At 42.1% G+C, this 25,686-nt stretch overlaps 1 protein-coding gene across 1 annotated transcript in view; it reads left to right on the forward strand.

Moving 5' to 3' along the window:
• The first annotated feature begins 6,982 nt into the window (after window positions 1-6,982).
• The window catches only part of LOC131573546 (pleiotrophin), a 69,181-nt gene continuing 50,477 nt past the window's right edge, over window positions 6,983-25,686 (forward strand). The window contains exon 1 of the mRNA XM_058827607.1: window positions 6,983-7,212. The gene's annotated coding sequence lies outside the window, so the exon portion shown is untranslated. The remainder of the gene's footprint in view (window positions 7,213-25,686) is intronic.

Genomic DNA, 25,686 nt, shown 5'->3' on the forward strand with positions numbered 1-25,686 from the left:
GTGATGTCAGAAATTATTCTGCATGGAAAGATACCTTCCCCTGTGTTCTACTCCCTTCAAATTCACAATATGCAAAGTAAACTACTGAAGTGAAGGATGTACCAGAGGAAATAACCAAAAGAACAACATGTGTGGCTATTTTTTTGAGTCTTTCTCACTATGTTGACGGTTCCAAGAATTAAAAATGTGAAAAAACTCCCACCAACTCTTGTGAGAAAGGCTCCAAATGTTAAACATTTGTATGTATTATGTATTACAATATAGAAGTTTATGATATACAGTTTGACACATATCCTGAGAATTTTTATTAACTGGATTTTTTTAAGAACATTTATTATATTCTGAGATTTTCCCATAAAGCATAAGTGGAAGAATCAGGACTTTTTCCCCTATGTTTGCACTTTTTACTGCTGTAAACTGCATGTCTAATGCAATCACATAATGCTGGGAATTAGGTCTTTGGGGAAAAAACCTCACATGGATTAGCAAAAAGTGTAAGCATTGCCCACCATAATCCCCATAAATTGGTATCAGAATGAAATTTTTAACGTGGGTGATAAAAGGTTTTAATCTGCACATTTCTTTTAATAACAGCCAGTCCAGGTCTAGGCCTGTGAATGATGATGCCACATTTTGTTAAACTCCTGAGCATGAAAACTTAGATCAAGCTGACGTTGAAGCCAACAGCATCCCACAGGAGTTTCCATCAAAGATGTATTGTGCTTTATGAGGGCCATGCAACTGGCTCAAATCTCAAGCAAGAAATTGCCAGCAAGTTAAGAACAGATGTACCTAATTTTATTCTTATGGGCAAAAAAATCCTGGCCATTACATTAACTAATGAGGTATTGCACATGTGCAGGTTATAGCTGTTCATCCTCCAGTTCCCATGTTTTTAACAGCAGACCTTTATGTAGGTTTCTCATTATCTCTGTATGTGATATCACCCAAATTTACCATCATACCACAGTTGTTTCCAAAAAAATGGTAGCAGGGAAAGAGTACTACATAACCTTAATAGAATTTCACTTTTTATTTTATTTTATTGTCTCGGGAAAATACCTATCTATTTAGCTAGCTCCTAAAGTGCTTTGCAACCCTGTTGTCCTCAGAAGCAACCGTTTTAGGCACTGAATTTTATTATGTCCTACTTAATGGATGAGTTGCTGTCACTTCCACAACTGTCAGACTCAGTCCATGCTTGCTTTTACTACATTGACTGCTACTAACTAAAGTGAAGAAAACCCCTTCTGTTAGTATGTGCAAGCTTGTTCTGTAACCATTGAAAGCTGATGAGCTCAACTGTGAACTAAGCCACCAGAGTCTTGGGAAAAACAGCTATAAAGAACTCTCAGTAATGGTATTTCGGAAGATGTTTGATAATTATTTGTCAATATTATTTTCTCAGTGTTCCTTCTGTTGCTGTGATTTCACTCAGTTTTATAATCAAGGATTTAGCTGCCAGTTCTGCAGTTGTTCCAAAAGAGAACTATCATTTGATTGTGCATAAGAAAAACTTGTTAAAACCATTTATATTTGTCTTTAAATGTGAAGTATATCATCATTATATTTACACAGGTGAACTCTTTACAAACTGACAAACAATTCAGAAGGTAAGAGAACATTTTGGTAAGTGGAATTTCTGCTTTGCTCATACAATCCGGCTCAGAGTTGTGCTGGTCACATCATATGCAAAGGGTGTTGTAATCAGTGCCCCCTAAAATACTACCTACTAAAGGAAATATATTAAGAAAAACTTTTTTTTATTATATAGGCACAATTGGATGGAAAGTTAGTGATTATGTGTTTCAAAACATGGTCACTATAGTTTTACTTTTAACTGGAAAGAATTGTGTGTCATGATTCAGCTCACAGGGAAAGGATCTGAATACTTCTAATTTTCTAATCACTTGCCTGCTGTAGAGTTAGAGCCTCTGATCTGTTATTGCTAGCTTGGCAAAGAGCAAAATTGACCATTTCAATCCAGTTCCCAGGGCAAAGCTATTTAGTACTGTGTCTAAAACTAGCTGATTGCCTTAATGAAGTATCAAGGACTGATTTGCTGGGATTATAAATGCTATCTTCTCTACTTCTAAAGCCAGTCCTTTCACAGAGTAGTTAGACATGTGGGTATAGTGCCTTGTGAAAAAATAGGTATTAGCAAATCAGGTTCTTCCTGTGAGAAACTGAAAGGGAAATTTGCATTCTAATTGTACAGTAATTTTCTACCATAAGTTTGAAATCAATTAGGTATGTCAATTTTATTGGTTCTTTTTCAAAGGAAAAAAAAAAGTTGTTTCTGCATTTTGCTTCTATTTTACAGTGCAGTGACAAACCCCCCAGAAAACAGAACAGAAATGGTAGCTGTTGCTCAGCCCTCCATAATAAAATGTCATTTTCTGTTGCTTTAGACTTCTCCCTAAACTACAAAACTAGAGTGAAATGAATATGTTTGTTTATGGGAAAAAAAAAAAAGGTGATCATGACTCAAAGCAATTTTTTTTTTTTTCATCATAGCGAAAGTATTTTATTTTTAATGCAGTAGACTTCAAATCCTGGATATGTAGGACTTCCATTCACAGGACTGCCAGCTCAAACAAAAGAAGAAAGTAGTGAGAGAAGCCAACATATGAAGAGCAGCCTTTTAAACGCTGGGGATCTGGAAAGGCCTGCTGTGTCGCATTATATTTGTGTATTTCAAACTGCAACATGCAGATGTATGCACATGAATAATTTTGAGCAGAAGAGCTTTAATCCCCTTGTAGAAAATAGAATCAGTCAAATGTGTAAAGTTACGACATGTATTCATGATTTGGTGACTGAAGCTTAAGATCAGGTTCTGGGCCACTGACTTTGTTTTCAAATATCTTGAGTTTTTAGCATATGTGCATGAAAGAATAACTCTTCTGGGCTCATGCTCTCGCCATCATCGTCCACGGGCATCTGGGAAATCTGACTTTTTGTATGCTGGCTTGCTTTAATACTAGAGAGTGAGGTATGAATTATTATTTCTGAACTCCACGGATTTTTCTCCTCCAATTTTAAGATTGATAGTCTCTGTGATGATAGTGTGTGGGTTTGAAATGAAAGACAGAGTGAGAGGGTACACAGCTCAGAAGTAGTTGATTTCAATCTTGAATGCATTCACTAAATAATTCAGTAGCACTAATGGAAATCTCATCTGAGCGCGGGAGTCGGGATGCAGGGCACTCAGTTGCCAGGGCTTGGCAGCTCAATAGCTCAGGAACAACAATGGAGCAAAAGGTGAAAAAACCTTTAAACTGTTGTGGAGTTCTCCTCTCCGCTTTCCTGGAATCATGTTACATTTTCCTGGAGCTCCTGTTGTTGATGGCTGGGGAGGGCAGGGAAGGAAATTGATATTTATGGCGGAGCTGAAATAAACAAGGCAAGCTCAGCTCCAGCTGACCTTCTAACCTACTCAGCAGTGGGACCAAAAGCAGGGAAGCTCTTCTTGAGAGAAAATTGCATAAAGCCTCGTCCTCTGACTTGCTCCCTGAACTTTGGAGACAGAATTTTTAAGGCCATCTTTGGAAAAAAAAAGTGCAAACTGCTGTTAGAAGCTCCAACTATCTCCTCCTTCAGGTGGGTTGTGAAATGATTACCCAGGAGTAACAAAAAGCCCCAGTTTCAAAGAGAAAATCTGGTGTTTATGTTTTTTTCAAAGGGAAAAAACCACCTAATTAAAGGGAACTTATTACGGGGTGCTTTCTGTATTTTGGTAAAAACTGTATCTAAATTTGGGAGCTTCCTTCTGCAAAATTGTCATAAATTTTTACTGATTGAGGTGAGATTCTAATTAGGATCTAATACTTTCGGATTGTTTATGAGGCCATTTGCACGTGGCATCAATCAAAGGTCCTTTTCAGCTTGTTTTGGCCCTGACCTTCACTGTTCCTGCTGAAGAGATTTTTCAGACCTGTGTCACCCATTAGGCTGTGCATTTTTGCTTCAGGTAGCAAAGAGGATACATGAAAACAGAAACTGGACTTCTACAGCTGCCAGTCCATTCCTCACCACTGTTTTCTGATCAGAGCAGAACCTGCAGCTGTAAACAAATGTTAAGGATTTAGAAGACAAGTATCCCTGACAATCTGTGAGCAAATTCTCTTTTCTCAGTTACCTTTGTGTTCAGAGTAGAAAAGTAATAGTCAAAAAGGATTTTTTCAGTAGGGATTTTCCTATTTGTCACACGAAATGTTGACTAGTCTGCAGTTCCAGAGATCACGTAGCAAATTATATAATTGTCTGAGGAAAAAACCTCAGGAGAGACAAAACAGCAGAGAAGATCTGGAGATAAGCTTCTCCAACCTTAATATCCTTTTATTAAGGAAAACATCCCTGTGAAAGTAAATGGTCATAGCTTATTTTCCATCCATCTGTTTTCTCCATGAGGTATTGCTGTTTCCCACTGGGAACCAGTGCCACAGGCACCTTTCAGGCTGTGATTAACATATAGTTGGTGACCTTTTCCTTGGCAAAAGAAGTTATATTTGTCCTCTCAAGACTGCTGTATTCACTGTCGCATCGTCTTCTTGTCTTAACAGGTTCTATCTCAATAGCAAAAGTTCAGTCAAGGAATTCAAGTGTAATGCTCTATTAATATCAAATTTATCCAACACAGTGAGCAATTTGGGGCAAAGAATATTTTTCCTGTATCTGTACAGTGCTTATTCAAATGGAAAGCTCAGTTAAGCCTCAAGGTGCCATTGAAACAAATAATATGAACAGTAAAACACATCTACATTTTTGGCAATCAAAAACTGAGATACTTCCTTTATCAGTCACAGGTGCTTCGAAGAATGATCTGTCCCCTGAGAAGCTCTGCTAACCTTGTCAGCAGTTTTATTTTGGAGATTTTGAGTCAAATAACACACAAAACTAATTTCTGTGCATGTAAACTCAGTCTCAGGAAAATAATGTCTGAGCCATAAAAAACTAGGTACAGAGAAACTCTGGGAGTAAATTTGGTCAAAGATTAAGTCTTGACTTTGCTTCCACATTCAGAGGCTAAAAGAGGCTTCTAACATCGTGCACATCTTTGTGAAAAGCAGTTGCTTTCTGCAAAGTTTCCAGTGTTTTATGAAAATGCTAAACTTGCAGTGTTTTGGCTAAGACTCAGATTTCTGAGAAGAAAGTGAGAAATCTGTTGGCCCATTCTGATGCAATCTGTTTTGGTTTCGATCAAGGTGGATTTAGAGCCATTGTTCTCTTTCATACTTTGTTACTCAGAAAGGACTGATCATCTGAAATGTGCTGTGGTGGTTACATGGAGAATTTCTTGGGTCTGAAAAGTGTCAACCACAACCAGGTGTTTTTTGATGGAAGGTTTCTTTGTCTAGATGCTTGTTGTGCTTAGCACCGCGCTGCCAGATTTCACTGAGAAGACCTCAGGAAGGTGCAAGCTGGCTAGCAGGCATTCATTCAGCCTTGCATGCTCTGAAACACAAATGCTATTGAGTGCTCCTTTCCACTCATCCAGCTGCTAGAAAGGATATTCTCTCCATCTCAAGCCATCACTTCACACTGCAAATCAAATTTGTTGTTTTAAATTACATCACTGTCATTAAACCTGCTGGTGGTGCAAATCCTGAACAGCCATGCCAGGACTGAACACATAACTGTGTGATGAAAAGAAGATGCCAAGGTGTGGATGGAAGGGGTTAGTTTACTTTCCTAAGAGGGACTCCAGGTGAGTGCAATTGCCTGCGCTGGGACTGGCTGTACAGTGCTTTTCATTGTCACAGATGGTAGGTGTTAGATGATGCAATGTGTACGGTGCCAGACAAATTACTTTTTTAGCTCATTCCTCTGGAAACAGGAGGGGAATCTGAACTGGATTTCTGTGCAAACCTGGAGCAAGAGCTGCAAGCTGCAAACCCAGCTGAGACTCAAGCAGTGAATGGGCCCAGTCTTTCGAGTGAAGGCAGGGACTTGCTCTGGGGAGAGAAAATTACGCAGAAATTGCCTGGAGTTTGGAACAAGTCCACTTAGTTTTAAATTAAGCTGTGGATTGGGGAACACTCTTATTCAGTGGGTGTAATGAACCTAAAAGTTGGAAAAGCCTGCTCCTAAATGAATGCCCTGATACAACTCCAGCAACCGCTATGACCAGAAGTGTTGAAATGGCATGGCAAAAGTTGTTCTCATAGCACTTTTAGGCCAAGCTGAAATTAAAAGCTGGGGGCAGGGGGCTGGGGGGTTGGGGGAGAAGGGGGTAGGCTGTGGGTTTTTAATTATTTATTTATTTATTTTCTTGTTTCCCACTCCCTAGCAGTACTTCCAGCCTATCACTCCCGTGGTCAGAACGGCGAGCTGGAAGTTAGCGAGGCCGCAGTGAGAGCGCTCTAAACTCTGACAGCCAAGGGCAAAAGCTGCCGTGGGCGATTGTACCTGCAAGGGCAGCTGAAGTCCCGGGCTGCAGGGCGAGGTGCCTGTCCCTCCGCCTGGGTGATGAAGAGGAGGGCGAGGTCCCTGGGCTAACAAGCCCAGGAGGAACTCTGGGGCGACCCGCGCTGCAGCAACTCCGCACCGGGGAGGGGAGGGGAGGGGAGAGGAGGGGAGGGGAGGGGAGGGGAGGGGAGGGGAGGGGAGGGGAGGGGGAGGGGAGGGGAGGGGAGGGGAGGGGAGGGGAGGGGAGAGGAGGGGAGGGGAGGGGAGGGGAGGGGAGGGGAGGGGAGGGGAGGGGAGGGGAAGGGAGGGGAGGGGAGGGGAAGGGAGGGGAGGGGAAGGGAGGGGAGGGGAAGGGAGGGGAGGGGAAGGGAGGGGAGGGGAAGGGAGGGGAGGGGAGGCACGGCCCCGTCCCGCCCCCGACCGCCCAGCCCCTGCGGGGGCGAGGCTGCCCCGCGGGTGACCCGCCCGGCGGGCGCGCCCCCTCCGCATCACACGAGGGGGCAGCGCGGCCGCTCGCTCTGCCCGGCGCCCGCCTGCCTTCCTTCCCTCCTCTCGCCGCAGCCCGGGCTCCGCCGAGTCAAAGCGCGGATCAGGTTCCCTGCCTGCAGTATAAAAAGCTCGGCGAGAAGGCTCCGGCGGGAGAGGGAGTCGGGCGTGAGGCGGCGGCCGGGAGCCCGTCCGTGGGGGAGCGCAGGGACGCGCGGCCGCAGCAGCAGCAGCAGCAGAACCGGCCGCTGCTCACCGGGGACGCTCCAGGCTCGCCCCTTTCAGCTGCGGGAGAAGAGCTTTTTGCCTCCCGAAGTAAGTCCGAGGCGGCGGCGGGGACTGCCGGGCTCTGCCCGGGGAATGCCGGGCTCTGCCCGGGGAATGGTGCCTTCGGCGCTCGTCCCCCCGGGGCAGAGCGGGAAGCGCTTCCCCCCGACCCTGCTTGGCTCCGGGACGCTTGGCCCTGCAGGGCTCCGCGGGGCTGGGTGGGAGCGCACCTGAGCCCCGGAGACACCTGGCACAGGGGCAGGCGGGGCTGAGCTCTGCCAGCGGCCAGGAGCGGGACAGCGAGGGGAGCGCTGGTCCCTGCAGAGTTTAATGCCGCTGCGGGCTGGCAGGGACACGGGTGGCGGTGGGTGACGGGACCCAGCGGGGAAAGGAGGCAGGAGTGTTCGGGCAGGTCCGCTTGGAGAGGACAAAAGGGCAGCGGAGCGGCAAAACCCCTGCGGGTCCCAGTTATCCTGTGCCAGGAACGTCCCGGCTGAGACTCGCGAGTTTAAATTGTACCTTCAGACCCAGCGCTTCTTCGGCTGATATTTTTCCTGGGACTTTGCCTTCTTATCCCTAGTTTACTTCTGGTGAAACAAGTAAATCTAGCAAGTGCTGATAGGTCTATCTAAAACTGCCGTCGGTAGTTTGTGTCTTTTCTTTCCTCGGGGGTGGGATAGGATGGGGGAAAATCTGAGTTAACGATGGTAAAAACACATTTTCCTCTTCGTTGAACTTATATGTTCTGCAAATGTTTCATGGTCTCCAGCCTCGGTGCTTCTAACTCCTTACCCCCTTTCTTCTCTCCTTTTTCAAAGTACAACTTTTCGTAGGGGAGAGGCAGTGTTCATTCTGCGGGAGTTTATCTGCTCCTTTTACAATTTCCACTTGCCTGTCGCTCCTCTCTTCCACGCTGCCAGTGGAAGGCTTTGCCTTGGTGCTGAATGTCTGCTGTGCTTTGAGCTCGTGGTACCCTCGGGAGCTGGCTGCTGGGATGTGCACCCGAGAGAAGGGCTGGTTCTTGGAAGCGCTGGTGAAATGTTTGTGACAGGAGTTAAATCTTCCCCTGTGAGATTACCCTGTGGCTATGGATGGTGGTGTTTTAGCTGGATCCTGTTTGCTTGCAATGACTTGTATTATGGTAGAGGAACATTTTACCTGTGGCTCATCAGCTCTTTAGTTGATGTCTTACCTCGTTTTCCCTTTGAGCGCTGATTTTTTTTTTGGTTTTTTTTTTTTTTTTGGCAAAACTCAACTTTCTGAACAAGAAATAGACTGTGTGCGTAACTTACTGTATTAGGGAAGGGATGGAGAGAGAAAGAGGGAATGAAATTAAAAGTTGTTACAAAGAAATACTTGGGTTTTTAAGTGTTCTGAGCAGTGTTCTTGAGCTGATTACAAAACAAATTTAATTTTTCTATGTGTTTGTTTTGTTTCAGTTTTCTTCCTTGAAAAGGAATAAATATTAAAAAAAAAAAAGAAGTCTAAACTTTTGATCATGAGAAATAGTTCGAAGAGAAAAAGGAACTGGTGTATTTGTGACAAAATTTGTTAGTTTGCTGTAGGAAAGAAAATTTGGAAGTGCATGGAGAGGGTACTTCATTGGACTAAGAAAACCCAAAAAACCCAAACCCCTATTATTGACTCTAAAAAACAGCAAAAACAATTCCTGCTGCATAATTTAGTGACTTCTGCTAAAGAGAAGGAAAGTGGAGATTTAACATACACTTGTCTCCTGGCTAAGCTAAACTCTCCAGTGATTTTTTTCATGTATGAAGCTTTGGGTGAAAGACAGAGACTCACCGACTTTACTCCAGAGCCAGCTCTTGGGTGGGGGAAAAAGAGAAGCCAGCAACAAATCTTTCTGTTACAAATGGTAAATATTTGTTTATAGTGTAGAAGTGGCCTAAGAAAAACGTTTTTTTTGCAATTTTCCAGATGTCTATCCCCAGTTATTTGAGATGCAGTCTGTGGCTGATGCATCCTTGCCAGCAGAAGGGTTTGTCTTACTATAGGATTACAAAACATAGTGCTGCTATCCCAGTTCCATATGCCTGACACTGGGGACACTTGGGAAGCTTATCTTATTCCTGACACAGCTGTACTGATGGATGTTTTGTGTAGATTAATCTTTCTGCCACAAATGTGAATATTATTACTTAGTGAACTTCCAGCAGTTATGGCTTCGGCAAGGTACTTCCTTGACACGTCCTCTGTTTCTTCTTGCTCATTCTGGGAATGGTTGTTCCTGAATCCTTAGATAACTTAAAAATAATTCTTTACAGGAGCTCTGGAAATGCACTCATTGAACTTGTACAATTTTTTTTTTTTTCTGTGTGTGTGTTTGTGTGTATTGGGTTTTTTTTGTCAAGGAAAATACAATTTATCTAGTGTTATGGTATAACAAGTGTTTTAGTGTAAGACTAGGGCATTAGGGATGGAGCTGGCATGGCTCATTGCTTCTGCTCTGTTCAGGCCCCCTCATTACCTACATTCCCAACTGTGGCATTTTCTGTGGGAATTGGTCTTTAACAATGTATGCTTTGCTTGGATATTTACAACCTCGTGCTGATCAGTGTATCAAAAGCATTTTCATTTAGAGGATGCATTTCAGGACTTTAATTGAGGAAATCTCTTTGTTCCAAGGCTCCATAATAAACCATACAAAATGCTGTCTTTGAACGAACTAGGTCACTGTAACGCGTGCACACATAGAGTGATTCTCATCTGCTTAGGGCAGCCGACACTCGCTTGAGCCATATCCCTGGTGAGCTTGTCCCTGATTTATCCTTCTTGGACTGGCTTGTTCACAGGGAGCTTATGCTGAAAATTCACTGCTGGAGGTCATTCTCCATTCTTGGCATCTCTGGCAGCCTTAAGCTTAAATTGCAGCCTCGTTTTCTATCCAATCAATACCGCTCTTATGTCTCTGAGTTTCCATGGTGCCCCCAATCTTCTGTCTACATATTGATGTCTGACAGCAGGAATAGCATTCTGTGTCGCTATATATACTTACTAAACCTGTCAAAACTATTTAGGGTCTGTCGCACTAATTTATATCCATATCCTGATATTATTTGTATCTGTTGAGCTTTGACTGATGGAACTTGCTGCACTAAGGAATTGGCCCCAACAATGCACTCCAGGGATGGCTCAAGGGATGGATGTTTTGAGAAAAGGGAGAAAGACTCTTTTTCTGGAGTAGCTGGGGTAGTCTAGAATCCTTTGAGCACAATAGAGTCATTTTGAAGATATCCAAGTCTCAATGGCTCCAAGTTACTGCTTTGGAAATCATTCTTCATTGTGCTGCTCTGAATGCACAGAGGGTCCTCTCCAATGGAGCCGTGGAGAGGAAAATAGAAAAGTGGGCATTGTCGAGTGCTCAATGTGTATTTGAGGGGAGTTTGGGGAAATTTGAGGCAGTTGTCTGACATCAATTTCTTCAGCTGAGGCACTGTGGAAAAATGGAATTAGAGGAGCCAGCAGTTCCTTCTGTAATGTGGATGTTTTTGTTTTACTACAATAACCCACAGAGCAGAGTGGTTGCGTAAGAAATGGTATGGCGGCGTCTCTGTGGACCGACGCAGCAGCAGTGAAGCCAGATGAGAAAAGGCACGTCTTCTGAGTGTCACTGCATTTCAGGACACTGACTGCTTGGTACTCGTCTCAGCAGTATTGGGCACTAAATAAAGACCGTGTCGATTTTTTAGAAATTTAAATATGCTTTGCAAACTGTTGATTTTAGGTTGAACAGAAGTGGCCATCAGCTGAAGAACTCTTTAATCCCACTACCTTTAACATGAGCTTGATCCAGCCCATGAAATAAGAGCTGGCAGTCAGTATGGAATTTGCTTCTTAATATTCTTCTTGTTCTGAGTCGCCAGAAGAACTGGTCTTGTGATGCCAAGTTCATCAATACTTTTCAGACTCTCTTCAGGCTCCTACATTTTTTTTCTCTAGTGAAAAGTAAGGACCTTGAAGACTTAAAAGGACCTGTTGCAGGTGGTGGTATTAAAGTAGTTCAGTTTGTTTCAGCAGTGTTTCACCTTATGGTAGAAAGGGTCATCAGGACTTCCCCTAACTAGACAAGCTTGGCCAATAGGTCTCACCTTCTTTTATTCCAAGAAACAGGATCATTGTGCAATTTAAAATATTTGGCTCTACCTTCTGCAGTGGCACTGTGATGATTTTCTTACTTTTTGACTTTTTTATTTCCTTCCTTGTCTCTATGTGTGGGAGTGACTTTTGAAAAAGCTGTAGTCGTCTTGCAGACTGCTTTTTCATGTCTTCCAGGCTGAAGATTGAGAGAACACAGCTGTAGGCAGTTTGATGGGAGATGAGAAGGGGGAATGGGAATGTAATAAAGAGCGAGCTGTATTCCTGATAAAGCCAGGGGATTTTCACCCTCACCATATCCCTCCACTCCAAAAAGCCCTCTCTTGCCTTTCTGGAGTGGCACATTCTGGTTTCAGTCGGGGTGACCTTTGGAGGTGAGGAGTTGAGCTAACTATATCTGAGGCAAAATCCAGTTCCATTACATTAAAAAAAAAAAAAATTAATGTGTTATTTTGGGCCTTAGAGCACATTGCTTGGCAAGTGCCACTGATTGCATGGCAGCTGCAACAGAGGGGTAGAGACTTTTAGAGCAGAGGAGTGTTACAGGAGTTGGGTATTTTCTGATAAAAATAGTCTTTGAAAATAAATAGTGCTTAGGGCTCCTGCACACTGCCATTTAGTAAACTGCAAAGTTCCATTTTGAACTGGGCCTTTCTCCTTTGAGGCCTGCCAGCACTATTTTAGAGCTCATTAAATGTTTCACGAGAGCATTATAAAAATCTTCCTTCCTCATTAGTTTCTACACAGTTTCAGCATAGCTTGGACCTTGTAAACATCCCCCATTTAGTTGTGGATAAAACCAGTGTCAAATGGCTGTGGGGAGAGAAGAGAAAGAGGAAAAATTCTCTAATACCTCAGTCTAAATCCTTATTTTGACACTGGTCTACATGTAACTAACTAACCACATAAATGAAAGAGAATTTGCCATCTTCAAACGATATTTTGGGAGTTATTCCCTACCTGTACAAAAACTCTCCTCTCAAGAGTAAAACCAGACAGAGCAATTTGGAGGGACAAGACTGGATGGGCTCTGCTTTCCTTCTGAAGGCCTCATTTACACACAGGCTGATGCTCAGGTATTTTAGGGAGGCTGGTCCAGCTGAGTGGGGACAGGCACAGGACTATGAGGTAGAGGTAGACTGTTTCTTAGGCTGGAGTGCTTAGTTGGTCTTGATCTTCTGAGCTCATGAAGGCACAGAGAAAACTCTGCTGTTGTCTTCATTGTCTGACTTTGCTAACTGCATCTAACTCTTGCCTTTTCTGTCCCTAAGTATTAAAAAAGCAGAAGAACAGATAATTTGACTCCATGGGTACATGGAATTCCTTGTGCATTGACACAAACAGTAAATATATGTGTATCTGTGGAAGCCAGAGGCTCCCTGCACAGAAATAGCTGAACTAACTTCTCAGATTCAGTTCCAGTGGATATCAGGCACAAAACCTGTTTTGTTCTTTTTTGTTTCTTTCTCTCCTCAGAGCCGTGCAAATAGTGGCATTAGTTTTATAACCAGCTAAAGATGATATGGCTCTTGCATTTAAGGCTTCCTTGTTTCTACTGGATCACTAGAACAACAGATTCATTTATGTATGTATTTATTTTTTAGCTCTACTCCTCACACATCATGTATCTCGAAGTGCAAAGGAGCCTTAGTAGTGCAATGCAAATGTATGCACCCATCTGTAGCCAAGAACAGAAGGCTCACAGTCTGTAGCATCTTTTCCTCTGTGATAGGAGCATCCAAAATGTGCTCAATACATCGTGGAAGGATATTTGTTGTATCAAAAACTTTGTTTTTAAAGGTAACTAATTTAGGAGTTCCGTCTTTTTTTCCTTTTTTTTTTTTTTTTTTTTTTTAGCAGGTTTACAGCATGTGAGCAACGGTGGGAAGAGTGATATTGTCTCAAAGTGCCCATTTTAACATTTCTGTAATGTTTGTTTAGGCACTTTGTCAGATGGTAAGGGACAGATCTCTTAAGAAAAGTTCATTGTCTTTGAAAGTAAGATAGGAAGTGATTTAGAAATAGCCTTGGTAGAAAGATGGCAGTTCTGATGTCTGTGCAATGGCGCTACGAAGTCACAGCTTGCTTTCAGACAACCAAGCTTCTTCCATTTCAACATTTAGTTCATTTTCAGCTCACTAGAAATCATATTCTTGCTGTGTAGCAGAGATTAATATTTAACCAGACACAAGTCCTACAAACATTATTCAGGCAGTTGATGCTGCAGCAAGAGCTGCATCAGAATAAGGAATATATAATTCAGTCTATGATTTAGAAAGAGTACCCCCTCCCTTGTTTTGGCAACAAATTCTTCAAAATAAGACACAAATGTGCTATAATATTGCTAAATGGTTGTGACTCTTGTTGTGCTTCTTGCAGCAGAATCTCATTGCTTTCATTGAAAGTGCCTTTGAAGTGAAGCATCTTTTTAGTAAATTAGAGATAATAGATTGTTCTGATATTCTGCCTTAAATCTGGTGGGAAAACACTTTGTTCCTTTAGTTTGAGCAATGAAAATTACACGTTTAAAAGTAGCCTCCCCACTCCACTCAAATTCAATAGTTTGAAGTTTATTCTGTCTAGGATGGTTTCAGCTGGAAACCCAGTCTTTTACTGTAGGGATTTAGCTTGCTTTGTGGTGCTGAAAAGCCCCTGAGATGCCGTGGTTGCTTCCCAATACCTTGTGCCACCTGAGTGCCTGGTTGTTTGCTTGGATTGCTGCCTTCCCAGAGGCCAGCAAGATGTTTTCCTTTGTGCAAGAGTCACTTGCTTTTATTAGAAGCCTGTCTGGCTGCAGCTGATATGCATTAGGGACGGGTGGATGGAAAAAATCTACTAACCAACAGATAGGATTTTCAGCAGTCTTCCAAAAACGCTGCAAGCCTTGATTCAGGAACTTCATGTCATTTCACTTACTAAATCCTCGCTTTGCTAAGCTGTCCCTTCAGCCCGTGTTTCTTGTCCGATTTGCGCGTTGTCAGATGCTTTTGCTAATCTCTGTAGTTGATGTTTGCTGAAGTGATTCTTTGGCAGGAGCGTGTGAGCAGGCGTGTGTGTGTGATTGCTGTTGGCATGGCAGTTGGTATGATATGGCATTAGCATACTTGTTCTGTGCTCTGGGCCTCCTCCTCTTCTAGGCTTATTTATGTAGCAGAAGGACAAACCCACCCCCCCTGCCCAAAACCAAACCAAAAACCTCCAGAAACCAAATCAGAAACCCATGTGGGAGCTGGTTATGGTACGATGATCCTCTGGCCAGTTTGACCAGAGACCTGCAGAGTTCAGAGGAGCCTGAAGGTTGCTCTCATTTTCCTGCAAGAACTAATCCCAAATAGACCATCCACCAGCAGAGGATTTGTAAGGAGCTGTGGGGATTATGGGCTGCCTAAGTAGGGGTATCTGCATTGAATCTGGTCTTTGCTGTGCTTGCAAATACCATGGGAAACTGTATTTATGGGGTGGTGAAGAAGAAAAGACAAGCTCCTCTCCCTTCATGTTTGTTAGCTCAAGAGGCTGCCATTAAATGGGGCATGGGTTTTAATTTGTATTTTGTACTCATTAATATTGAGTGGTCATTGGGATTATAGGTGCATGTGTTTTAAGAGGTGCTGTTCTCTTCCTTCCATCACTTCTAATTTGAGCTGTAGTCTTTGTGTTGTTGGAACATCGTTATGGGCTCTGAGTTACCTCACTGAGAACAGTGAAATTAGACAAAGTAAGTGCAGGAGTGTGTGTGAAATCTTTGGTTGATTGTGCAAACTTCATTTATAAGTTTAACACAGTTAGTGGAAATAAAACTCTCTGATGGCACAGTATGTGTTCAGGTCCATGGGATGAAAGCTCTTGTGAAAAGTTTTATATCAATACATTTACAATGGGGCCTTTGACAGCTTCACTTGGTATTTTTCTGGACACATGTTTAAGCATAAACTGCTTTTGTATTAATTTTTTTTTTTTATTAAGTCAAACTAATGATTAGCTGGGTTTCTCCTCCACTTTCCAGTGTAAACTGCTTCTGTCAGTCCATGTTAATAACCATACCTCTCCAAAGCAGAGTCTGGGCTGTGTAACCCCTGGCCAAACCTCTCCCTGGATGAGAAGCTGGTGCCATGAAGGTTCTGAGTTTATCCTGGTCAGAGGTGGAGGCTGCCACTGTCTTCCCACTGGGATCAACTCTTGGTTTTGTCCCTGAAAGGAGAAATCTTCTGGTCTTAACATCTGAAATGATTTGTAAAGTTGACTGAAATCAGAAATATGGGGGAGAGGGGAACGCCTTCTCTCTCTGTTCGTAACTACCTGCAAAATTTGTTTTCATGATGGAAAAATGTTTTCATGATGGAAAAAAAATACAAAGTTCAAAAAGGGATGGGAATGGGAGGAAAAGTGTGTGAACTTCCTGTTCTTACTCATAATATTGATCCAGAAAAGTTCTTTTGAAGCTGCTTTAAAAAATACTTATAGGTGCTTTCAGTATTTTGTAACTGAGTTAACATTCACAATCACCTCTTCTTGCTTGGTGGGACAGTGTCCCACATGGTCCTGGCCTTTCTTTGGCTGCTCCTCTGTGCCCAAATCCAGCACCTCTGTACTGATCTTCCCAAAGGGTGAGAGCTTTTGAGTGTAGTACTAGGTAGAACACTCCCACCCAAGAAAAGGACGTAAAAAATACAGCTGGGCATCTTACTGCATCTACTGTGTTAATTTAATTGCTCTGTACTATATTTTAGTTTGAATTATTTATGGCTGTGTATGAAATTCCTTTAAATAAGAGCCCCTCTTTCCTGTGCTAAGCACAGCCATAGGATGAGTGGGTATGGCAGGTGTGTGTTTTTATAGAGGAAAAGAGAGAGGTGTGCATAGACTTTGCCCTGACATCATGCTTTACACACCCACCAAAATCAAGTCTCTGCTTGGAGAAACGTAAAAAAATGTAGGGATGCATAGCAAAAATGTGTTAGATAACTTTAGACTTACCAATTGTGCACCATGTACTGTAAATGACAAGTTCACATCTTTATGCATTGACACTTACAGCATGTGCAATAAGAGTCTGATTACAGTTGGGATTTTACCAACTGAGATTTCTCAAGTAATTGTGGGTGGGAATTTCTTGTCTTATTTAAACTGCAACAAACAAAAAACTCAAAGCAGGAGAAGTCTGTGAAGTGTAAGCTATCTGTCTGAGGTCGAGAAAAATTGAGGTTGAAATATTTCATCTTAGGTTTATCGAAATGGAAATTTTTGAGTTAATGAATCCATGATTTCTGTTCCAGGTCAGTGGAATTCTAGTTTGCATCTGAACACTTCCAGCACTTAATGGGTATTGAGAGATGGAAACAAGAACTTATATGAGAACTTATATGAGATAGACACTGACTACAGTAAGCTCTTCACGGTGCCCTGTAGTGTCCAGCTCGTGCCCTTCATTAGGACGTTTTTATGATTGTGATGTCTCAGAAATAAGTGCTATAGCATACAGCAGTGGGCAACGAGGAGCATTTTCTCAAGTTTCTCCTTTCCTGAGCCATTGAAAATTTTCTTCGAAGCATACCTTTGAGAATTAGAATCTAAGTGTAGTATTTGTAAACATTTTTAAACAATTGTGATAATTATGAGGTACTATAAAATTGTCTATTTACAAAATAATTGTAAACAGTATAAATAATTCATAATTGTTACTTACCATTATTACTACTATTATTGTAGAGTTGAAGAAAAATACAAGTTTTGTTTCATTTTTCTCCCCAAAACTTGTGCATGTCCTTTTCAATTGCTTCACAGGACACGGTGCTTTGAATTTTTTTTTCTTTTTTCTTTCTTTTTATTCTCCCCATATGATCATAACTTTGGTTGCAAAAAACATTTTAGCCTTTGATCAGTGCCCTTAGCAGAGAATAAGCTTGGTTTTCACTGCCTGATGCAAAGTGTGATTGGTATGAAATGAAGGGGATATTTTTTTAATCTCATTTATATCTGTCTTCTATTCCTTCAGGTTTAAAAAATATATTCTAGGCATAAATACTTTTTGGAGTAGCAGAACTTCTAAGCTGCAGCTGCTGATCCCAGGTGAGCTCTGGTTTCCATGCTCAGATTCCTGTATGGTCCCAGCTTTGCTGCCGTGCAGAGCTCAACCACTGAAGGCAGAAAGTGCTTCTGTAGCAGCTACAGAGTTGGAGAATTCTGTGAATTAGGCCTGGCTTTTCCCAAGGCATGGACCACTCTCTTCAGTCCAGTTGTAAAAGATGTGGAAGTGGATGGAAGAGCATGGGTTGAGTTCTGTGAAACCAGGCTAATGTGGATTTCTTAAAACTCTTTGCAAATAGTGTTCATCTTCCTTAGCTTTAAATGTGGACAGACCTGACAGGCGTTTTCCCCTTGGCAGATAAACCACAAGCAATCTGTTTTGGTTTTGAAGATGTATTTTCATTACTCTGAATAGCTGAGGTTTCCTGAATCTTATTTTTGAATTCATGTGTCTATAATGCCCTTATTTTCATAACCTCAACTTGTCTTTGCTTTAATCTCTCTTCTATTTAAGTAGTGCAGTAGGTCACCTTTCATAAATATTACACATTCTCTCATGTTTCTCATTTTCAATAGCCTTTTAGAGCCCCATGCCTAGCCCTAAATCAACAGAATATTTCAGTTTCTTTATTTCTAAGTGTGTTCACAATTCACGCCCTTATTCTAGCAGTCACATTTAGCTGAAATTTAACCCAGCATTCTGTAATTTTAATTTCACAGTAGTTTTTTCATATTGCAGTTCACAATTTTAGAAGTGCTGTTCCAAAGTGTCTACTCTGAAATGACTCTTGCTAAGCACAGAGATGTGACATCATCTGTCTACAGAATTGTTTTGATGTCTAGGAGTTAGGTCAGTAGTCACTAGTGTATAGTGGTAAGGAAGCAGATAATTTTTTTTCTTTTGTTGTTTTTTTTTTCCATTAGACTTCAATATGTCTGTGGTGAATTTTATCTGGTATTTGTGTTGTCCAGTTGCCTGTTGCTATCCAGTTGCCTGGATAGTTGAGAGAATGAGGACCCTCATACTGTTGGGTAACACCACATTCTATGGGCACCCTGTGTTGTGGCCTTGTGATGCTAGGCAGTACTTTGGGTGCTAAAAAATCTCCCTTCTGTATGAAAAAATTAGTATTGTTCTTATCCTGGGAGTCTCTGTTCCTTGGCTAATACTGAAAGAGTGACAAGACCTTTCCTCTTGTCCCAAAGATGACAAAGCTCTCCTAACAGTTTCAAAGTCTTTGAAAATATGAACAATTTGCATCTAGTGAAAAATGGTCAGGATGTGTTTTTAAAGCCTTTTTGTAGGTTAGTGAGGCATGATTTATCGTTGTGAGAAATGTGCTTTTTTAGGCTTCTCTGGTTTGTGGGGCTCCTATTTCAGCTGGTTTACACTTGCCTTTGACTGGCTTTTCTCAGCTCTGGAAATGCAGTTTAGTGCAGTCAAATTTCTCAAGTAGTTTCTTTTTTTTCATTTGCTTTATTTTATTTCCCCTAACTCTGTCTGGCCGTTCTGCCTCAAGTTCTTTACTTGTATAACCCTGGGCCTTGCATCTCCCTCCCCTGCTCTGAAGTGAAAACCGAAGCAGGGGAGCCATTTAACTTCTGTGCAATCTCTCTTTCTGCCCTCACTGACTTTGTGTCGGGAGAGTCTGCAGGAGCCACCAGCTCTTCTGGAGTTCCAGTCTCCCATCTGCTTAAGGAATGCCTTATTCCTTGTCACTATGCATTTGCTTCCCTGTTCTTCAGCCTTGCTCTTGGACCTCCTAATCTCCATTTTACATCTCACCTGCCAAAGTTGTTCTCTCCTATTAGTTTCACTTGAGCTGCATTTCCATTTTCTTTCTCTTAAAGATATTCTGTGAGTGAATATATTCTTAAACTACATTGGCAAAGTAATTTTGGTTTTCTTTTGTTTTTTTTTGTTTTTTTTTTTTTCTTGACTGACCAGAAGTATCATCAGTTACTGCATTTTGGCATCATTTCAGAATATCTGTGCTCATTCTTGGCATGGTTTTTGAAAGGATGGCTCTCAGAGAACAGAAAGGAGCAACTCCCAGATTCTGTGATTTTTTTTAAAACCTGGTTCTCTTAGCACTGATAATGACCTCCCAGTCCTACACCATAATCAGGTGGTAACTGTGGTGTGAAGATTTCAAATGAGTGTGAGAGAATTCTATGTTTGCATCCTGTGGAAATGTATCTGAGCTGCCGCAGTCCTCACTTTAGAAATAAGTCTAGAAGCAGCCCTAACTCCTTAATCAATTCTTTTTCATTGCTTGGGACTTACTCATTGTAGATTTTCCTTCTGCAGTCTTCAAACTAACTGCCACCATGTGAGTTGATTCCACTGACAAGAAAAAATTTATAAAAATTATCGTATTTTGACCTTTATAGAAAATGGTAATGTCATAATTTGTGCACCAACTATTTCAGATCGATCAGCCCTGGTCTGAATTGGAGGCATGTATATTATCACCCTCAAAATTTCTATTTGAAAACTCACCTACTGTATCTCCCTGCAAGGAAAGCTTGAAAAGTCCTATTTGTCCTTCTGACTTCTTCCTTAGCTGGTTTGTGTGCAATGTTGTATGTTTTTCCCTTTTAGAAGGATTCCCTCCAAGCAGTTTAGCAAAAAGCCTGATCGAAAGTGTCTGAAGGTCCACCAAAGTAACTAAATGTATATACAAAAGTAAATGTGTATGTGTATATAGGGTCATTGTGATTTAGATTGGTGGTAAAATGTAACAGTTTTTGTGCTCCCGCCTTGAGGGAGGTGGGGGGGAGGGTGGTGTGTGTTTGGGTTTTTGTTTTTTTTTTCTTTCTAATTACCACCTGTTAATTAACAAACTGTGCTTCAGGAAGCTGTTTGTGATATTAGAAATGTGAGCTAATTGTGCCCACATACATCTAATTTGCTGCCCTGATGCTTTTCAACCGTGGAAAATGGGTAACTATTTGGAAACAACTATGTTGTCAGAAGTGCAATATCCTGTGCAAACTACCCATTTTCCCCTAAGTCTGACTGTGTTCAGTTTATCTGATGCTGACTTAATCTCACAGAAAATTATGTTAATACTAACTTCGCATAGTAACACTTATGCTTCTAAAATGTCTTTCATTTAACTCCTGGAATTATTGATATTATTTGTAAAATTGATGTTTAATCTACCCTCTTTCTCCCCTTTCTGATTCCTGTCACGGAAAATCAAGCCTTAGTAAGTTGAGGTTGCAGGTACTTTATTACCTTTTAGGAGTGGAATCCCCAAGCAACTCTTTTTTGAAAGAGAGGAAGCTTTTGTTTCAGCCTTCATTTTGGAGCTATCCCACATGCTCAGCAGTGGTGGGAGGGCAGGGCTTGGGCATCTGCCACTGTGCTTGCTCCTCAGCAGGTGATGTGCAACGCTTTCCCCAGGTTGCGTTCCCGTGCACATATGGAATGGGAGAAATGGGACAGTGGTGTCTTATCACAAGCTGATGTCACAACAAGCAGTCTTGAAACATCTCTGTGCTTTTTTTTATTCTTTTTTTTTTCTATTTTGATGCATGCCAGCGTCTTTTTAGCAGAAGAAAATCAACTTATGCAAACATATGCCAAGAGCAGGAAGGGAAGGCTATTTGAGCAGGAAGTATGAAATGGGTTTGTCTTTAACAGTTGGTTTTCTTTCTTTGTGCTACTGGAACAAGATTTATAACAGTGATTAGTAATCACAAAGGTCATCCAAGCCATTTTAAATTCATATCTTTAGAGAAAAGCATCCCTGAAGGAATATATGAAGAGGAAAGGGGCGATTGTGAGCCTGAGCTAGGCAGCACCCACATGTTCTTCCTTTTTAGCAAAGTGGTTTGTGTGAGTTAGGTGCATTGCTGCTTGTCAGCCCTGTCTCTCAGCATTTCCATATAAGCCTGTTAACTGGATTGGGCTGGACTTAAGAAAGAGCTCATTCCTAATCTTGATGAGCCTCAAGTGGCTTTTATGGAGGGTGCTGTGCATGGGCACAAGGGCTTAGTGTTCCTTGTCATCATGTGAGTCACTAAATGCCTTACAGGTTTTGCTGTGGCACAGACAGCACCAGGAGTGACAGGAGCCAACTGGGGTTGCAGAACCTCCTGCTTCTAAAGGTGAGCTTTTAGAATATTTGCCTACCATGCCTCTGAGTGTGGCAAATGAAGGGGGGACAACAAGTAGCTTTTACTTAAAGTCAATCATTGTTTAGGTAGAACTTGAGGAAAAACATGCCCGGTTTGAAAGGTGCTCCCCTGTGCAAAGTCTTTGGAAATGAAATAACCTGACCTTTTTTAATAGCACACCTGTGCTTGACATCCAGCTGCTGATGCCACTGCACTGAGCTGCATGGATTTGTGGGGGAGGGAAGAATTTAAGTGTGCTGATCAGAGTTCAGTGGAAATGTTTTTGCCATATGACAGATAGAAACAAGGACTGCCAGCCTCCTGGGACTGGAGTGACCCTTCAGCTTGGTCTGGTGGGATTGTTCTCGAGGATTTGGTGACCCTGTTAACACAGCTGCAGTGTGTTCTCTGCTGCTCTGGTGCTCACCACGGCTCACCCAGGGTCCAGGACATTGTCTTATGGTGTGCTTTCCCATGTGTGTGGTTTGCAGGTTTCCAGCAGCTCTGTGGGGTCCCAGCAAATCCTACAAGTGATCCCATTCTCCTCCCTCCCTGTGTGCGTGGTGGAGCACACAGCAGGTGTGTATAACAGGCAAATCACAGCAACTGAAGTCAGGAAAAGTCAAAACGATCTGGACAAATCAGTTTCTCTGCAAAGTTTCTGAGAGCTTTTCACAGTGAAATGGAGCCCACTGTCCTTTGGGGTTAATAAAATGCACAGACACAAGATTTGGAAATGTATGGTAGCAGGAGGCAGTCTGAGAGCAGTTCTTATTTGCTGCCAAGAGTGCTGAGTGTTCCTCTTTTAACCCAGTCACTCCAGGACAGCTGAGCTGTAACTGTGGTCTCTATGGGCTCTTTGGTGCACAGACACTAACCAACGAGGTTAGTGTCTGCTTTCAGTTATGACACATTTTGGTGTGAGAATTTCCAAGTGAGAATTGGGTGTAGTGGCTACAATGTGCTTGACCCCATTTGGTGCCACTTCAGCATCTGCCTTTTTGGAGGCTGGCTTGCTTTGGAGCTGGGGAGGCTGCTGAAGAGGCAGAGACGTCTCAAAACATTTGACTTTGTGATTCCTGGAACATCCACCATAGCTGTAAAGGCAGGTGAGGATGGTGTCCATGAAAGGACCAAAGAGGGTTGATTGCAGGGTGCTCTAAACCCAAGGAGAGGACTTTGGTGTGGTGTGACAAACATAGACAGGACATGCTGGGAAGCTCCCAGGCCTAACACTGGTTAGAAAACAAGCTGCATTGCTGTGCTCTTAGACCAGGTTTTGGCCAGGTTTGGGACAGCTGTTGGGATGGTGGAGCTGGGAAAAAGGGCTCTTACTCTGTGGGGAGCACTGGATGCTGCAGGTAGTGATTAAGAAATGGTGTGAGTACAGGGACACCAAGGACTGCAGTAGAAATGCATTTTTTTTATTTTTTTTTTCATCCTTGTGGGTAGAAGAGGACTGTGAATACAGAGGAAGTGCTGTAGGATAGGAGATGTTTTTATGGAAGACCAGGGCAAGTGAAGTGAAATGATGCAGTGTGAAATGCTTTGGCAGGGTTGTGTGTAGGAAGGTTACATTTTGCTTGTGTGCAGCAAACTTGCTGTAGTTAATAGTATTTAATGCTATTATTTGTTTTCTGAGGTTTTCTTTTCCTCTCTTTTAAGCAACCTATTTACCACATAAAGGAAAACAAAATGTTATTCATGTATGTAGTGCCTTCCAGGGAACTGTGAGGAGTCCAGAGCAGTTTGAAACTGACACAGATTTATTTATTCCTGGCAGAAAAATCAGTTCCTGGGATGCTGTGGGACCCCAGGTGGGTGTGTGATTGGGCTTTCATGAAAGTCCAGCTTCTTGTGTCGTGCTGTCCATTCAAAAGATTTCAGGACATTTTTAAAAGCTGGCCATGATTTGGGCCCTTGTGTGATTGTTCTCTCCCATTCTCCTTGCTATCCTAACTATTAATTTGCAGTGCCTGAGCTTTGAGGAGAAATCCCATCACAAATTGTGTGGATTCTCTGGATCTTTTACTAGATACAGAGTTCAGGCTTTCTCTTGCTCTTCATCGGGAAAAAGGAGGGGAAAAAAAATCTATTGCTGAAAACATAGTGGGTGAAAAAGACAAGAGATTAAATAAATACACCTTATGGTCCCTTGGTTGTAAGGACAAGTGGGTGTAGTATCAGACTGCAAGGGAGATCAAAGGCAGAGCTCCTTCAAAGACTTCCTTCCCCAGGCATGAGCTGGCTGCTGTGATGGCAGAGAGACTCTTTGAGGAGGTTGATGTTGTGGTGCTCCTCAGAAGCCTGGGTGTTAAATAGCATCCCTTCCCCATTTTCCAGTCACACGGCTGCATGAGATAAAAGCCTCGTCGAACTCCAGGACCTTGGATCGGTCTTGCAAAATCCAGCCAGCCATTGTGAGTGTGGTTAATTCACACCGTCACCACAGAAGACAAAATGGATCTTTGAAACAAATGTGGTGGTGGGGGTAAACCCATCAATCATGTGAATGCTGCTTTACAGTAATTCACAACTGCAGCTTTTCTCTCCAGCAAGGGCTGGCCGAGGCCGATCAATCCCTTGGCTCTCAAATAGGTCTCAGCAGGCAGTAGCTTGCTCCTTGTGGGTTTGTATGTACATGAAAGCCCACTTTATATTAACTCTGTGGAATAGTATTTTTCCCCTCTCTCTAAACCCCTTAGCAGTACTTCAGTGTAATTATACTCATTGAATGCGGTACTGACAGCCCCACTCCTCCCCCTTTCCTGTCAGGATATTTGCCTAAAAATCGCTAGATGAAGAAAATCCAAAACAATGGTGGGATTCTGGCCTTCTGGATAGGTTTTTATTGATTTAATGTAACCCAATGGTCATACTTTCAAGTATTTTCTTTAAAGCTGAAGACTGAAAACACGCTTTAATTTTTTTTCTTTTAAAAATTAATGAAGAATTAGACTTTAGTCTATAAGGAAAATGTTAAATATTGCAAAAGTCATTACTAACTGAGCATTGGAGTAATTATTAACAGTCTGAGGCTGCTGAGGACCTCTTTCTACCTTTCTGGAAAGAGGGAAAGGCGTCAGGAAAAGGCAGGGAGCCTCTTTCCACCTGTTCCTTTCGGTGTCTATGTCTGTGTTTTAGGCTTCGGTGACACTTTTCCTGTCCTGTTTCAATGCTGAAAATAATGATGCAAGCAGCTCAGCACAGCATGTTTTAGCCCTTTCTACCTCCATCTGTACAAATGAAACTTACATAGTGGAAATATCTGGAAAGCAGTGATTAGAAAGGATTCTAGGGGGTCATAGGAGGCAGGAATTGGCAGATGAACTCTGAATGGAGTGCTGTGGAGAAAAGTCTAAAACCAAATCTCTGACATATGTCTGAGAGGGCCAGACCAGGGCGATGACAGAGGTACCAGGATAAGACATCCTCTGTTGGTGTTGACACTTTCAAAAGATGAAAAAAAAGAAAGTAAAAAAAAAAAAGAAAGGAAAGCAAAAACTCTCCATCAAAACTTTGTCTGGAGAAAGTTTGCTCTGCAGCTTAAAGAGCTTAGTCTGCCTGACAAACTCAAGAGGAACAGATAACCACATTCTAAATATCTTCTAGGGAAGAAAAATTACTAGTACTAAAGGCCTCTCTAACTTGCTGAGGAGAGCTATGATAAGAAAAATTCAATTACAAACTAATTTACTATATTACAGTGTTGATGGTGGGAGGCGGGGTGATAATTTCACAAAAGCTTTCCTTAGAAGGCAGTGGATCCCTCATCTTTCAAAGTGTAAATGGCAAATGTGGAGTTGTGGATACCAGAAGATTGGTACAAGGAGCTAACTCTGGGTTTTTGCATAAGGACATCCATTTTGTCTTGACAGAAGAGTTTTTCTCAGCTTCTCAGAGGTGAAATGTGGGTAGGTCAGGGAAGCAGAAGCTTGTGTTTTAAAAGACAGCAAATGTGTCCTTCTTTAGCAAGTAATTGAGTTCCCTTTTTAACTATAATATGCAAATACTGTAATTTAGGTGCCAATTTGCTTCCTACAAAGGCTGTGACATGTTGCAAGTCACACCTCTTGTGTTGCCCTTTATCATATCAATTTGTAACTTGGCTCCTGTAAACCTAGAGAAATAGAGTCAAACATCATGTGAAAAGCAGAGGGAACAGGGAAACGTGCATCATAGAAAATAAAAGGGCCATGTTGGGAGGTCATTTACCAGCAAAGCAGAAAGTTGCTTACTCTTTCCTTTCAAAGC

Source organism: Poecile atricapillus, chromosome Z, assembly GCF_030490865.1.
Source record: "Poecile atricapillus isolate bPoeAtr1 chromosome Z, bPoeAtr1.hap1, whole genome shotgun sequence".
Classification (NCBI taxonomy): Eukaryota; Metazoa; Chordata; class Aves; order Passeriformes; family Paridae; genus Poecile; species Poecile atricapillus.